Genomic DNA, 13161 nt, shown 5'->3' with positions numbered 1-13161 from the left:
TCTTGACCTGTCACCCACTATGGGATGCTTGACCTGTTACCTACCATGGCACGCTTGACCTGCCACCTACTATGGGACGCTTGACCTGTCGCCTACTATGGGACGCTTGACCTGTCACCTACTATGGGATGCTTGACCTGTCGCCTACTATGGAAGGCTTGACCTGTCACCTTCTATGGGACACTTTACCTGTCACCTACTATAGGACACTTGACCTGTCACCTACTATGGAACGATTGACCTGTCAACTACTATGGGACACTTGACCCGTCACCTGTTATGGGACACTTGACCTGTCACCTACTATGGGACACTTGACCCATCACCTATTATGGGACATTTGACCTGTCACCTACTATGGGACACTTGACCTGTCACCTTTTATGGAACGATTGACCTGTCACCTACTATGGGACACTTGACCTGTTACCTACCATGGTACGCTTGATCTGCCACCTACTATGGGACGCTTGACCTGTCGCCTACTATGGGATGCTTGACCTGTCGCCTACTATGGAAGGCTTGACCTGTCTCTTTCTATGGGACACTTGACCTGTCACCTACTATGGGACACTTGGCCTGTCACCTACTATGGGACACTCGACCTGTCACCTACTATGGGACACTTGACCTGTCACCTATTATGGGACACTGGATCTGTCACCTACTATTGGACGCTTGACCTGTCACCTACTATGGGATGCTTGACCTGTCATCTACTATGGGACACTTTACCTGTCACTTACTGTGGGACTCTTGACCAATCACCTATTATGGGACACTTGACCTGTCACCTACTATGGGACACATGACCTGTCACCTATTATAGGACACTTGACCTGTCACCTACTATGGGACACTTGACCTGCCATGTATTATGGGACACTTGACCTGTCACCTACTATAGGACACTTGACCTGTCGCCTACTATGGGACACGACATGTCGCCTACTATGGGACACTTGACCTGTCGCCTACTATGGGACACGTGACCTGTCACCTACTATGGGACACTTGACCTGTCACTTACTTTAGGACGCTTGACCTGTCATGTACTATGGGATGCTTGACCTGTCACCTATTATGGGACGCTTTTCCTGTCACCCACTATGGGATGCTTGACCTGTTACCTACCATGGCACGCTTGACCTGCCACCTACTATGGGACGCTTGACCTGTCGCCTACTATGGGACGCTTGACCTGTCACCTACTATGGGATGCTTGACCTGTCGTCTACTATGGAAGGCTTGACCTGTCACCTTCTATGGGACACTTGACCTGTCACCTACTATGGGACACTTTACCTGTCACCTACTATGGGACACTTGACCTGTCACCTACTATGGGACACTTGACCTGTCACCTATTATGGGACACTGGATCTGTCACCTACTATGGGACACTTGACCTGTCACCTACTATGGGATGCTTGACCTGTCACCTACTATGGGACTCTTGACCCGTCACCTACTAAGGGATGCTTGACCTGTCATCTACTATGGGACACTTGACCTGTCACTTACTGTGGGACTCTTGACCAATCACCTATTATGGGACACTTGACCTGTCACCTACTATAGGACATTTGACCTGTCACCTACTATGGGACACTTGACCTGCCATGTATTATGGGACACTTGACCTGTCACCTACAATAGGACACTTGACCTGTCGCCTACTATGGGACACGTGACCTGTCACCTACTATGGGACACTTGACCTGTCACTTACTTTAGGACGCTTGACCTGTCATGTACTATGGGATGCTTGACCTGTCACCTATTATGGGACGCTTGACCTGTCACCCACTATGGGATGCTTGACCTGTTACCTACCATGGCACGCTTGACCTGCCACCTACTATGGGACGCTTGACCTGTCGCCTACTATGGGACGCTTGACCTGTCACCTACTATGGGATGCTTGACCTGTCGTCTACTATGGAAGGCTTGACCTGTCACCTTCTATGGGACACATGACCTGTCACCTACTATAGGACACTTGACCTGTCACCTACTATGGGACACTTGACCTGTCACCTACTATGGGACACTTGACCTGTCACCTATTATGGGACACTGGATCTGTCACCTACTATGAGACACTTGACCTGTCACCTACTATGGGATGCTTGACCTGTCACCTACTATGGGACTCTTGACCCGTCACCTACTAAGGGATGCTTGACCTGTCATCTACTATGGGACACTTGACCTGCCACCTATTATGGAACGATTGACCTGTCGCCTACTATGGGACGCTTGACCTGTCACCTACTATGGGATGCTTGACCTGTCGTCTACTATGGAAGGCTTGACCTGTCACCTTCTATGGGACACTTTACCTGTCACCTACTATGGGACACTTGACCTGTCACCTACTATGGGACACTTGACCTGTCACCTATTATGGGACACTGGATCTGTCACCTACTATGGGACACTTGACCTGTCACCTACTATGGGATGCTTGACCTGTCACCTACTATGGGACTCTTGACCCGTCACCTACTAAGGGATGCTTGACCTGTCATCTACTATAGGACACTTGACCTGTCACTTACTGTGGGACTCTTGACCAATCACCTATTATGGGACACTTGACCTGTCACCTACTATAGGACATTTGACCTGTCACCTACTATGGGACACTTGACCTGCCATGTATTATGGGACACTTGACCTGTCACCTACAATAGGACACTTGACCTGTCGCCTACTATGGGACACGTGACCTGTCACCTACTATGGGACACTTGACCTGTCACTTACTTTAGGACGCTTGACCTGTCATGTACTATGGGATGCTTGACCTGTCACCTATTATGGGACGCTTGACCTGTCACCCACTATGGGATGCTTGACCTGTTACCTACCATGGCACGCTTGACCTGCCACCTACTATGGGACGCTTGACCTGTCGCCTACTATGGGACGCTTGACCTGTCACCTACTATGGGATGCTTGACCTGTCGTCTACTATGGAAGGCTTGACCTGTCACCTTCTATGGGACACTTGACCTGTCACCTACTATGGGACACATGACCTGTCACCTACTATAGGACACTTGACCTGTCACCTACTATGGGACACTTGACCTGTCACCTACTATGGGACACTTGACCTGTCACCTATTATGGGACACTGGATCTGTCACCTACTATGAGACACTTGACCTGTCACCTACTATGGGATGCTTGACCTGTCACCTACTATGGGACTCTTGACCCGTCACCTACTAAGGGATGCTTGACCTGTCATCTACTATGGGACACTTGACCTGCCACCTATTATGGAACGATTGACCTGTCACCTACTATGGGACACTTGACCTGTCACCTATTATGGAACGATTGACCTGTCACCTACTATGGGACACTTGACCTGTCACCTACTATGGGACACGTGACCTGTCACCTACTATGGGACACTTGACCTGCCACCTATTATGGAACGATTGACCTGTCACCTACTATGAGACACTTGACCTGTCACCTATTATGGAACGATTGACCTGTCACCTACTATGGGACACTTGACCTGTCACCTACTATGGGACGCTTGACCTGTCACCTACTATGGGACACAACTTGTCACTTACTGTGGGACTCTTGACCAATCACCTATTATGGGACACTTGACCTGTCACCTACTATAAGCCACTTGACCTGTCACCTACTATGGGACATTGACCTGCAACCTACTATGGGACACTTGACCTGTCGCCTACTATGGGACACGACTTGTCGCCTACTATGGGACACTTGACCTGTCGCCAACTATGGGACACGTGACCTGTCACCTACTATGGGACACTTGACCTGTCATGTACTATGGGACGCTTGACCTGTCACCTATTATGGGACGCTTGACCTGTCACCCACTATGGGACGCTTGACCTGTTACCTACCATGGTACGCTTGATCGGCCACCTACTATGGGACGCTTGACCTGTCGCCTACTATGGGACGCTTGACCTGTTGCCTACTATGGGACGCTTGACCTGTCACCTACTATGGGATGCTTGACCTGTCGCCTACTATGGAAGGCTTGACCTGTCACCTTCTATGGGACACTTGACCTGTCATTTACTATGGGACACATGACCTGTCACCTACTATAGGACACTTGACCTGTCACCTACTATGGGACACTTGACCTGCCATGTATTATGGGACACTTGACCTGTCACCTACTATAGGACACTTGACCTGTAGCCTACTATGGGACACGACCTGTCGCCTACTATGGGACACTTGACCTGTCGCCTACTATGGGACACGTGACCTGTCACCTACTATGGGACACTTGACCTGTCACTTACTTTAGGACGCTTGACCTGTCATGTACTATGGGACGCTTGACCTGTCACCTATTATGGGACGCTTGACCGGTCACCTACTGTGGAACACTTGACCTGCCACCTACTATGTGACACTTGATCTGTCACCTACTATGAGACACTTGACCTGCCACCTACTATAGGACGCTTGACCAGTCACCTACTATGGGATGCTTGACCTGTCTCCTACTATGGGACGCTTGACCTGTTACCTACTGTGGGACACTTGACCTGTCACCTACTATGGGACGCATGACCTGTCACCTACTATCGGACACATGACCTGTCACCTACTATAGGACACTTGACCTGTCACCTACTATGGGACACTTTACCTGCCATGTATTATGGGACACTTGACCTGTCACCTACAATAGGACACTTGACCTGTCACCTACTATGGGACACTTGACCGGTCACCTACTGTGGAACACTTGACCTGCCACCTACTATGTGACACCTGATCTGTCACCTACTATGAGACACTTGACCTGCCACCTACTATAGGATGCTTGACCAGTCACCTACTATGGGATGCTTGACCTGTCTCCTACTATGGGACGCTTCACCTGTTACCTACTTTGGGACACTTGACCTGTCACTTACTGTGGGACTCTTGACCAATCACCTATTATGGGACACTTGACCTGTCACCTACTATGGGACACATGACCTGTCACCTACTATATGACACTTGACCTGTCACCTACTATGGGACACTTGACCTGCCATGTATTATGGGACACTTGATCTGTCACCTACTATAGGACACTTGACCTGTCGCCTACTATGGGACACGACATGTCGCCTACTATGGGACACTTGACCTGTCGCCTACTATGGGACACGTGACCTGTCACCTACTATGGGACACTTGACCTGTCACTTACTTTAGGATGCTTGACCTGTCATGTACTATGGGATGCTTGACCTGTCACCTATTATGGGACGCTTGACCTGTCACCCACTATGGGATGCTTGACCTGTTACCTACCATGGCACGCTTGACCTGCCACCTACTATGGGACGCTTGACCTGTCGCCTACTATGGGACGCTTGACCTGTCACCTACTATGGGATGCTTGACCTGTCGTCTACTATGGAAGGCTTGACCTGTCACCTTCTATGGGACACTTGACCTGTCACCTACTATGGGACACTTTACCTCTCACCTACTATGGGACACTTGACCTGTCACCTACTATGGGACACTTGACCTGTCACATATTATGGGACACTGGATCTGTCACCTACTATGGGACACTTGACCTGTCACCTACTATGGGACTCTTGACCCGTCACCTACTAAGGGATGCTTGACCTGTCATCTACTATGGGACACTTGACCTGTCACTTACTGTGGGACTCTTGACCAATCACCTATTATGGGACACTTGACCTGCCACCTATTATGGAACGATTGACCTGTCACCTACTATGGGACACTTGACCTGTCACCTATTATGGAACGATTGACCTGTCACCTACTATGGGACACTTGACTTGTCACCTACTATGGGACACGTGACCTGTCACCTACTATGGGACACTTGACCTGCCACCTATTATGGAACGATTGACCTGTCACCTACTATGGGACACTTGACCTGTCACCTATTATGGAACGATTGACCTGTCACCTACTATGGGACACTTGACCTGTCACCTACTATGGGACGCTTGACCTGTCACCTACTATGGGACACAACTTGTCACTTACTGTGGGACTCTTGACCAATCACCTATTATGGGACACTTGACCTGTCACCTACTATAAGCCACTTGACCTGTCACCTACTATGGGACATTGACCTGCAACCTACTGTGGGACACTTGACCTGTCGCCTACTATGGGACACGACTTGTCGCCTACTATGGGACACTTGACCTGTCGCCAACTATGGGACACGTGACCTGTCACCTACTATGGGACACTTGACCTGTCACTTACTATAGGACGCTTGACCTGTCATGTACTATGGGACGCTTGACCTGTCACCTATTATGGGACGCTTGACCTGTCACCTATTATGGGACACTTGACCTGTCACCTACAATAGGACACTTGACCTGTCACCTACTATGGGACACTTGACCGGTCACCTACTGTGGAACACTTGACCTGCCACCTACTATGTGACACCTGATCTGTCACCAGCTATAAGACACTTGACCTGCCACCTACTATAGGATGCTTGACCAGTCACCTACTATGGGATGCTTGACCTGTCTCCTACTATGGGACGCTTGACCTGTTACCTACTGTGGGACACTTGACCTGTCACCTACTATGGGACACTTGACATGTCACCTACTATGGGACACTTAACCTGCCACCTACTATGGGAAGCTTGATCTGTCACCTACTATGGGACGCTTGACCTGTCACCTGTTATGGGACCCTTCACCTGTCACCTACCATGGGACACTTGGCCTGTCACCTTCTATGGGACACTTGACCTGTCACTAGTGTTGATCACGAATATTCGAATTTTTATCGCGAATATAGGTACTTCGAAAATTCACCAAAATTTTGAATATAGTTATATATATTCGAAATTTCGAATATTCAAATTTTTTCATTTTTTTTTTATCAGTACACATGATCCCTAACTGCTTCTAGCTTGTGGGCCAATAAGAAGGCTGCAATATACTTGACTTTAGGAGTAGTAGTGTTTGCGAATTTTGCTCTATATTCGTTTTTTTTGAATATTCGCTATATTGCTATATATTCTTGTTTTAGAATATTACGAATATGCGAAAAAACAAAGTTATAGCAATATAGAGAATATTCTAAAAAAATCGAATAGAGCAATTTAGCTAATATAGTGATATAATGTTCTTTGTCTAATAGTTGTAAGTTGAAAAATTCGCAATAAAAAATTTAAATCCAAAAATTCGAATTCCGAAAATTCGCATATTGCACAATCATTACCTTTCCGATTTTTTGAGTAAAAAAAAAATCGCGAATTTTTGAATTTGCGAATTTTTGACGAATATTCTACAAAATATTCGCGAAATATCGCGAATTCGAATATGACCCCTGCCGCTCATCACTACCTGTCACCTACTTTGGGACACTTGACCTGTCACCTGTTATGGGACACTTGACCTGTCACCTACTATGGGACACTTGACCTGTCACCTATTATGGGACACTTGACCTGTCACCTACTATGGGACACTTGACCTGTCACCTATTATGGGACACTTGATCTGTCACCTACTATGGGACACTTGACCTGTCACCTACTATGGGACAATTGACCTGTCACCTACTATTGAACACTTGATCTGTCACCTACTATGTGACAATGCTGGTCTAATGCTCACAGTGATAGAATGGACATCACTGCAGAATATAGTAGCGCTATATAAGTATGTAAAATAAATAAATCTATTCACACTCTATAGGATCCGGTTTTAAATAATCCATGAGGGATTCATCTTGTGAGCGCCATGTCACAGGCAAAAATGAATGAGAAATATAAAGGAAGGACTTCTCTTGCCTGTTGAAGCTACTTCTGGCTTTGGCTGAAAAAACTGAATCCAAAACTATGGCCTTGAACATAAAAAAAAAAAAAATGTGCATGAAAACACTGTAAGAAGGTACAAGGAATCATGGTGGATGATAGGTACGTGTCACCAAGGTTCCTGGCCTTGGTGGAGTAAGAGCCGGTTTTTATGTGTCAGCAGCAGTCGCTGTTTGACACCTTCATACTTATTTTGGCTATAATAGCTGATCCAGGACGGCTCTTACTGGGAGTAGTCAAAGTGCTGGGTGTGTGACTACTCCCCATGTTCCCCATAAAAACCAGCCAGCACTGCCAGGTGGAGAGGATTTACCTCTGTCTGACACTGGAGCTCAGAAGGTCTGTGTGCTGTGATCTGAGGGCTGTGTTGGGATCTGCGGCTTGAACCGGGCTGGAGGGCTCAGACCCCTGTGAAGGCGAACAGGCCGCCTAACGTCTAGGGTGGCCAGATGTCCGGTTTTAGGCCGGACAGTCCGGTTTTCTGGCTCCCTGTCCTTCGTCCGGCGCAGTGCCTGGACGGACACAGGGATGTTCTCCTTTTCAGTAGCTCACGCTCAGACAGCAGCATTGCGCTGTCTGAGCTTGAGCTGCAGCAACGGACTGAGGCTTCTCTCACCCCCAGTCAGTCACTAGAGCCACAGACATGGCTCCCTGTGGCTGACTGAGGGGGGGAGAAGCGCCCCGGGCTGCCCCAGCTCACCTTCAATTCACAAAGTTCTTCCCTCTCCTCCCCCGTGTTTTTATGGCTAGTGGTGGGGGCGTGGCTTCATGGATGTGGGGCGGGGCTTCATGTGGCTTGGATGCGTGGTTTGTGGCATTGTGGGTGTGGTTTGGGGCGTGGTCGGTGAGGTCCAGCTTTCTAGGGTGAAGCCAGTGGCCACCCTACTAACGCCTGCGTGTGGACTTGACAAGGCAGAACTTCTAACGGGGTGTAAAGTAACACCCAGGTGAAAAGGTGACTTTTTTGTATATGAACTTTTTATGTGTGTGAACGATCACCAAGCAACTTGCGTTTTTGTTTTGCTTTCATGTGGGAATAAACACTGATGTTTTGAACCAAGAACTTGTACTTGGCCTCTGTGCTACACCCGTTAATCCTAACTACCAGAGCGAATCCCCACAACACACTAAGGCCTCTTTCACACGAGCATCACGGATTAGGTCTAGATGCGTTTAGGGTGCGTTCAGTGATAATCGCACAATTCTAGTTGCCTCTGGCGTCCGTTTTGTATGCGAGTGAGTTGCATTATCGCGTTTTTCCCGTGCGGATGACATGCGGATCCATTTTCTAGATTCACCTGTTACTGCAAACACATATAAATACCCCAAGCATGCATTGGTTTTTTGGACAGCTCCATTTGTTTGGGGAGTTTTTGTTGTGTGGTTGGTGTGTTTGTTATTGGATTTCCTTTTGCAGGATGTCCACTTTTATTGTGTCATCCACTGACCATGTTTTTTTGCACTGGCTGGTCTTCCGCTGTTTTGTCGAGAAGCCAGAATTGATAGAGCAGGAACCGCGGAGAAAGCGTATGTGGGTGCATCCTACTGTTTCGCAGCGGGCCAGTAAAGGGCAATTTGTTGGTTTGTACTCTGAGCACCCTGTGAAGTTCTTTAATTATTGCCGCATGTCGGTGGCTACATTTGATCGGCTTTTGGGGAAGTTGAGGCCTGCCATGCGGCGGAGTGTGTCACCTGAAGAACGTCTCATTATTACTTTAAGGTAAGACTATATTATCAGACTCAGAAATGAATGACCCACTGTTTGCCAATACATAGTAGTTTGGTCTATGGCCTATGTAATCTGAACTTTACCTCTTCTATGTATAAGTATGTCAAAGTAGTACACGTGTATTGTATATATTACATTATAAGTAACTAAGTGTGTATGCTTTTGTATAAAGTAACTTGGGGTTATACAAAGTCATTTATTAGTCACACCAGAATCAAGTTCCGCATGGGTTTTTTGTTTATTTTTATAAAAATTTGTAATTTTTTTTTCTTCTTTTATTTTTAGTTATTGAAGGTCAAAAAAAGTATTGATATAAATATTGTATCTGTCAAATATGAAAAACTATTTTTATTTAAAGCTTAAACTGCAAATACAGCAAAAACTAACCCATATTTTTTTCTCAGGCTCTCATAAATACTTATGCAGGAAGACATTTGATGGCTAGCAATGATGTTATATGCAATGAATATAGCAAAAATCTTATAAACTATGAATCAGGACTACAATTATACCAAGTATGCCTGTCAAGTCAAAAGATTATCATAGTCTATTTAGGAGAGGCTGTTTTTTTTTTTTTTTTCTCTCTTTATTCTTTTTCAAATCTTAGCAACCAATAATATAAAAACATATAAATCTTTAAAAAAAAATAATTTCCAAACAAAGTAAACTCCCAATCCCTCTCAATCCCCTACCATGGTGCGTCCTCCCTCACCGCCTCCGCCCCGTAACAAGACGGGGGAGAGATGAAGAGGACTAGAGAGCTGGAGATAACAGAGGAAGCTCTAGGGGCTCCATTCTCCCCAAATTCTAAGCCATTTTGACTCGATATTTCTTTGCTTATATAAAATATATTCATATCTCTTATTAGTGTTTATCAGATTTAACCATATATTCATACTGGGAGCATCTCGCGCAAACCAAGATCGCGCTATTAACAATCTGGCCAAAAACATTATCTTATACAGAAGTTTTTTTTTATCCTGCTGGCACCCCACCTTGGCAAGATTACCCAGTACCCAACATTCAGCAGTAAATGGTATCCGTACATTCAGCTTTCCCTCTATGTATTCATGAATAGTCCCCCAATACTGTTTCAGCTTTGAGCAAAACCAAAAAATATGCAAATAATCCGCATCAGGAGTATCACACCTCGGGCAGTTGGAATCATTCCTAATACCACATCTCTTAGGCCAAAGAGGTGTAACATAGAGTCTATGCAAAATATTAAACTGCACCACAACTTGATTGAAATTATGTGAAACCACTTTTAAATCCTGAAATACCTCTTCCCTATCATCCAGAGAAGTCATTGCACATTCATTTCGCCAAGCCCTCTGTCCTGGAGAAAAGGTATATACAAATCGTGCTCTAATTATATTTCTGTAAAGTTGGGAAATCTTCATCCTATGCTCCAAATTCCATATCAAATCATTAAACTGTGTGAAAGGGTGTATTTCAAACCTATCTTTTTTTTTAATACTTAAATGTGCCGATCTTAAAGAGGACCTTTCACCGATTATTACACTATGAACTAAGTATACAGACATGTAGAGCGGCGCCCGGGGATCTCCCTGCACTTACTATTATCCCAGGGCACCGCTCCGTTCTCCTGCTATGTCCTCCGGTATCTCCGTTCACTAAGTTATGGTAGGCGGAGTCTGCCCTTGTTCTTCTGTAGCGCTGGCCAATCGCATTGCAGAGCTCACAGCCTGGGAGAAAATAACCTCCCAGGCTGTGAGCTCTGTGCTGCGATTGGCCAGCGCTAGAGCAGAACAAGGGCAGACTCCGCCTACCATAACTTAGTGACTGGAATCTCCGCCTACTATAACTTAGTGAGCGGAGATAGCGGAGGACATAGCGGGAGAACGGAGCGGCGCCCGGGGATAATAGTAAGTGCAGGGAGATCCCCGGGCGCCGCTCTACATGTCTGTATAGTTAGTTCATAGTGTAATAATCGGTGAAAGGTCCTCTTTAACTGTAGGTAACGAAACCATGTTAATTTTTGTGTTTTTTCTTTTTGTGATAATACCGTAAATGAAACTATATCCCCATTAACAACTACCTCTGTAACGTATAATATATTACTTTTTTGCCAATATAAATCTCTACCTAATTCAACTAAAGTTTGAAAGTTCCTATTGTACCACAAAGGAGTACATCCTATTGAACCCTTCAATCCAAACCAAAATCGAATACAATACCATGACTTCATAAAAAGATTCCTGGCAGATTGAAATTCCTTATCGGAGTAGGTCAATTGATCTGACTCCAACAATGAAAATAAATTATCATATGGGGATTTAATCAATGAATACCTACATAGCGGGCTATCATTCCATTCCCGAAAAAAGCAAAGCTGAATAGCTAAAAAGTATCCCTTGAAGCAGGGGAGATTAAGTCCTCCCCTCTCCAAGGGTCTATACCAATGCTCTAATTTAAGTCTGACACGTTTCCTCCCCCAGAGTAGGTCATGAATAATTCTCGGGGATAAAGAACCTATCCCCGATCCAAACTGGAGAGTTCCTAAAGAGATAAAGTAGCTGGGGGAGAATCACCATCTTGACTAAAGATGTTCTATCGGCCTTCGATAACGATAAGCGAAGCCATGTTGTTATTTTAGACCTCAATTTTTTTTATCAATGGCATTCAACGGGATAAAATCTTCCACCCTTGGAGAGATTATAATACCTAAGTACTGAAAGGACTCAGAGATTTTTAACTTGGGGAGTGCCGATCTGTCTAAGGACATATTATCCAATGGCATAAGAGTAGTTTTTTCCCAATTTACCTCCAGGCCTGAGACTTCTCCAAACTGATTGATCATCTGAATGATATATAACAAGTTAACTTGAGTCTGTTGAATATAAAATAAAATGTCATCTGCATATCGTGAAATGCGATCTTCTGTTCCTAATACCCCAAACCCTAAAGTCCTGGGGTCTTGTCTGACCCTAGCAGCCAGGGGCTCAATATAGATTTTAAATAGAAGAGGAGAGAGTGGACATCCCTGGTGAGTGCCTCTAGTCATACAAAAACTTATTGTAAGATTGCCATTTATATTCAATCTTGCAGTGGGAGATCTATACAGAAGTTTAATCATATTACTAAATCTGGGGCCAAAGCCCATCTTAAGAAGCACTCTCCAAAGGAACCCCCACTCAACCTTATTGAAGGCCCTGGAAGCATCAATAGACAATATGGAACGAGAAGACCCTCCAGAGGTCTGCAAATTGTCAAAAAGTTGGTGAAGATTGTAATGGGTCCCTGTCACGGGGTTCCGAAGGTGCACTCGGTCCCCCATTGCCCGCAGAACTGTTGCTTAGCTTTTGGAATGAGGTTCTGTGTTTGACCTCATTCCCAGGGCGGCTTTACTAGCTGGGTGGCTCCCTGCCCCTAGTCTGCCTTGAGCGCCGAGCTGATCACTCGGTGCTCGACTGGTTGGTCTGTCGGTCATGTGACGCTGGCCACGTCACATGACCCTCACTCCCCACTATAAATACAGGCAGCCTGCTGGATACAGGTTGCCTGTTAATTTCTAGGTTCCTGGCTATTTGTT

This window comes from Bufo bufo, chromosome 3 (assembly GCF_905171765.1).
Source record: "Bufo bufo chromosome 3, aBufBuf1.1, whole genome shotgun sequence".
In the NCBI taxonomy this organism is placed as follows: Eukaryota; Metazoa; Chordata; class Amphibia; order Anura; family Bufonidae; genus Bufo; species Bufo bufo.
This window is presented reverse-complemented; position numbering follows the sequence as displayed.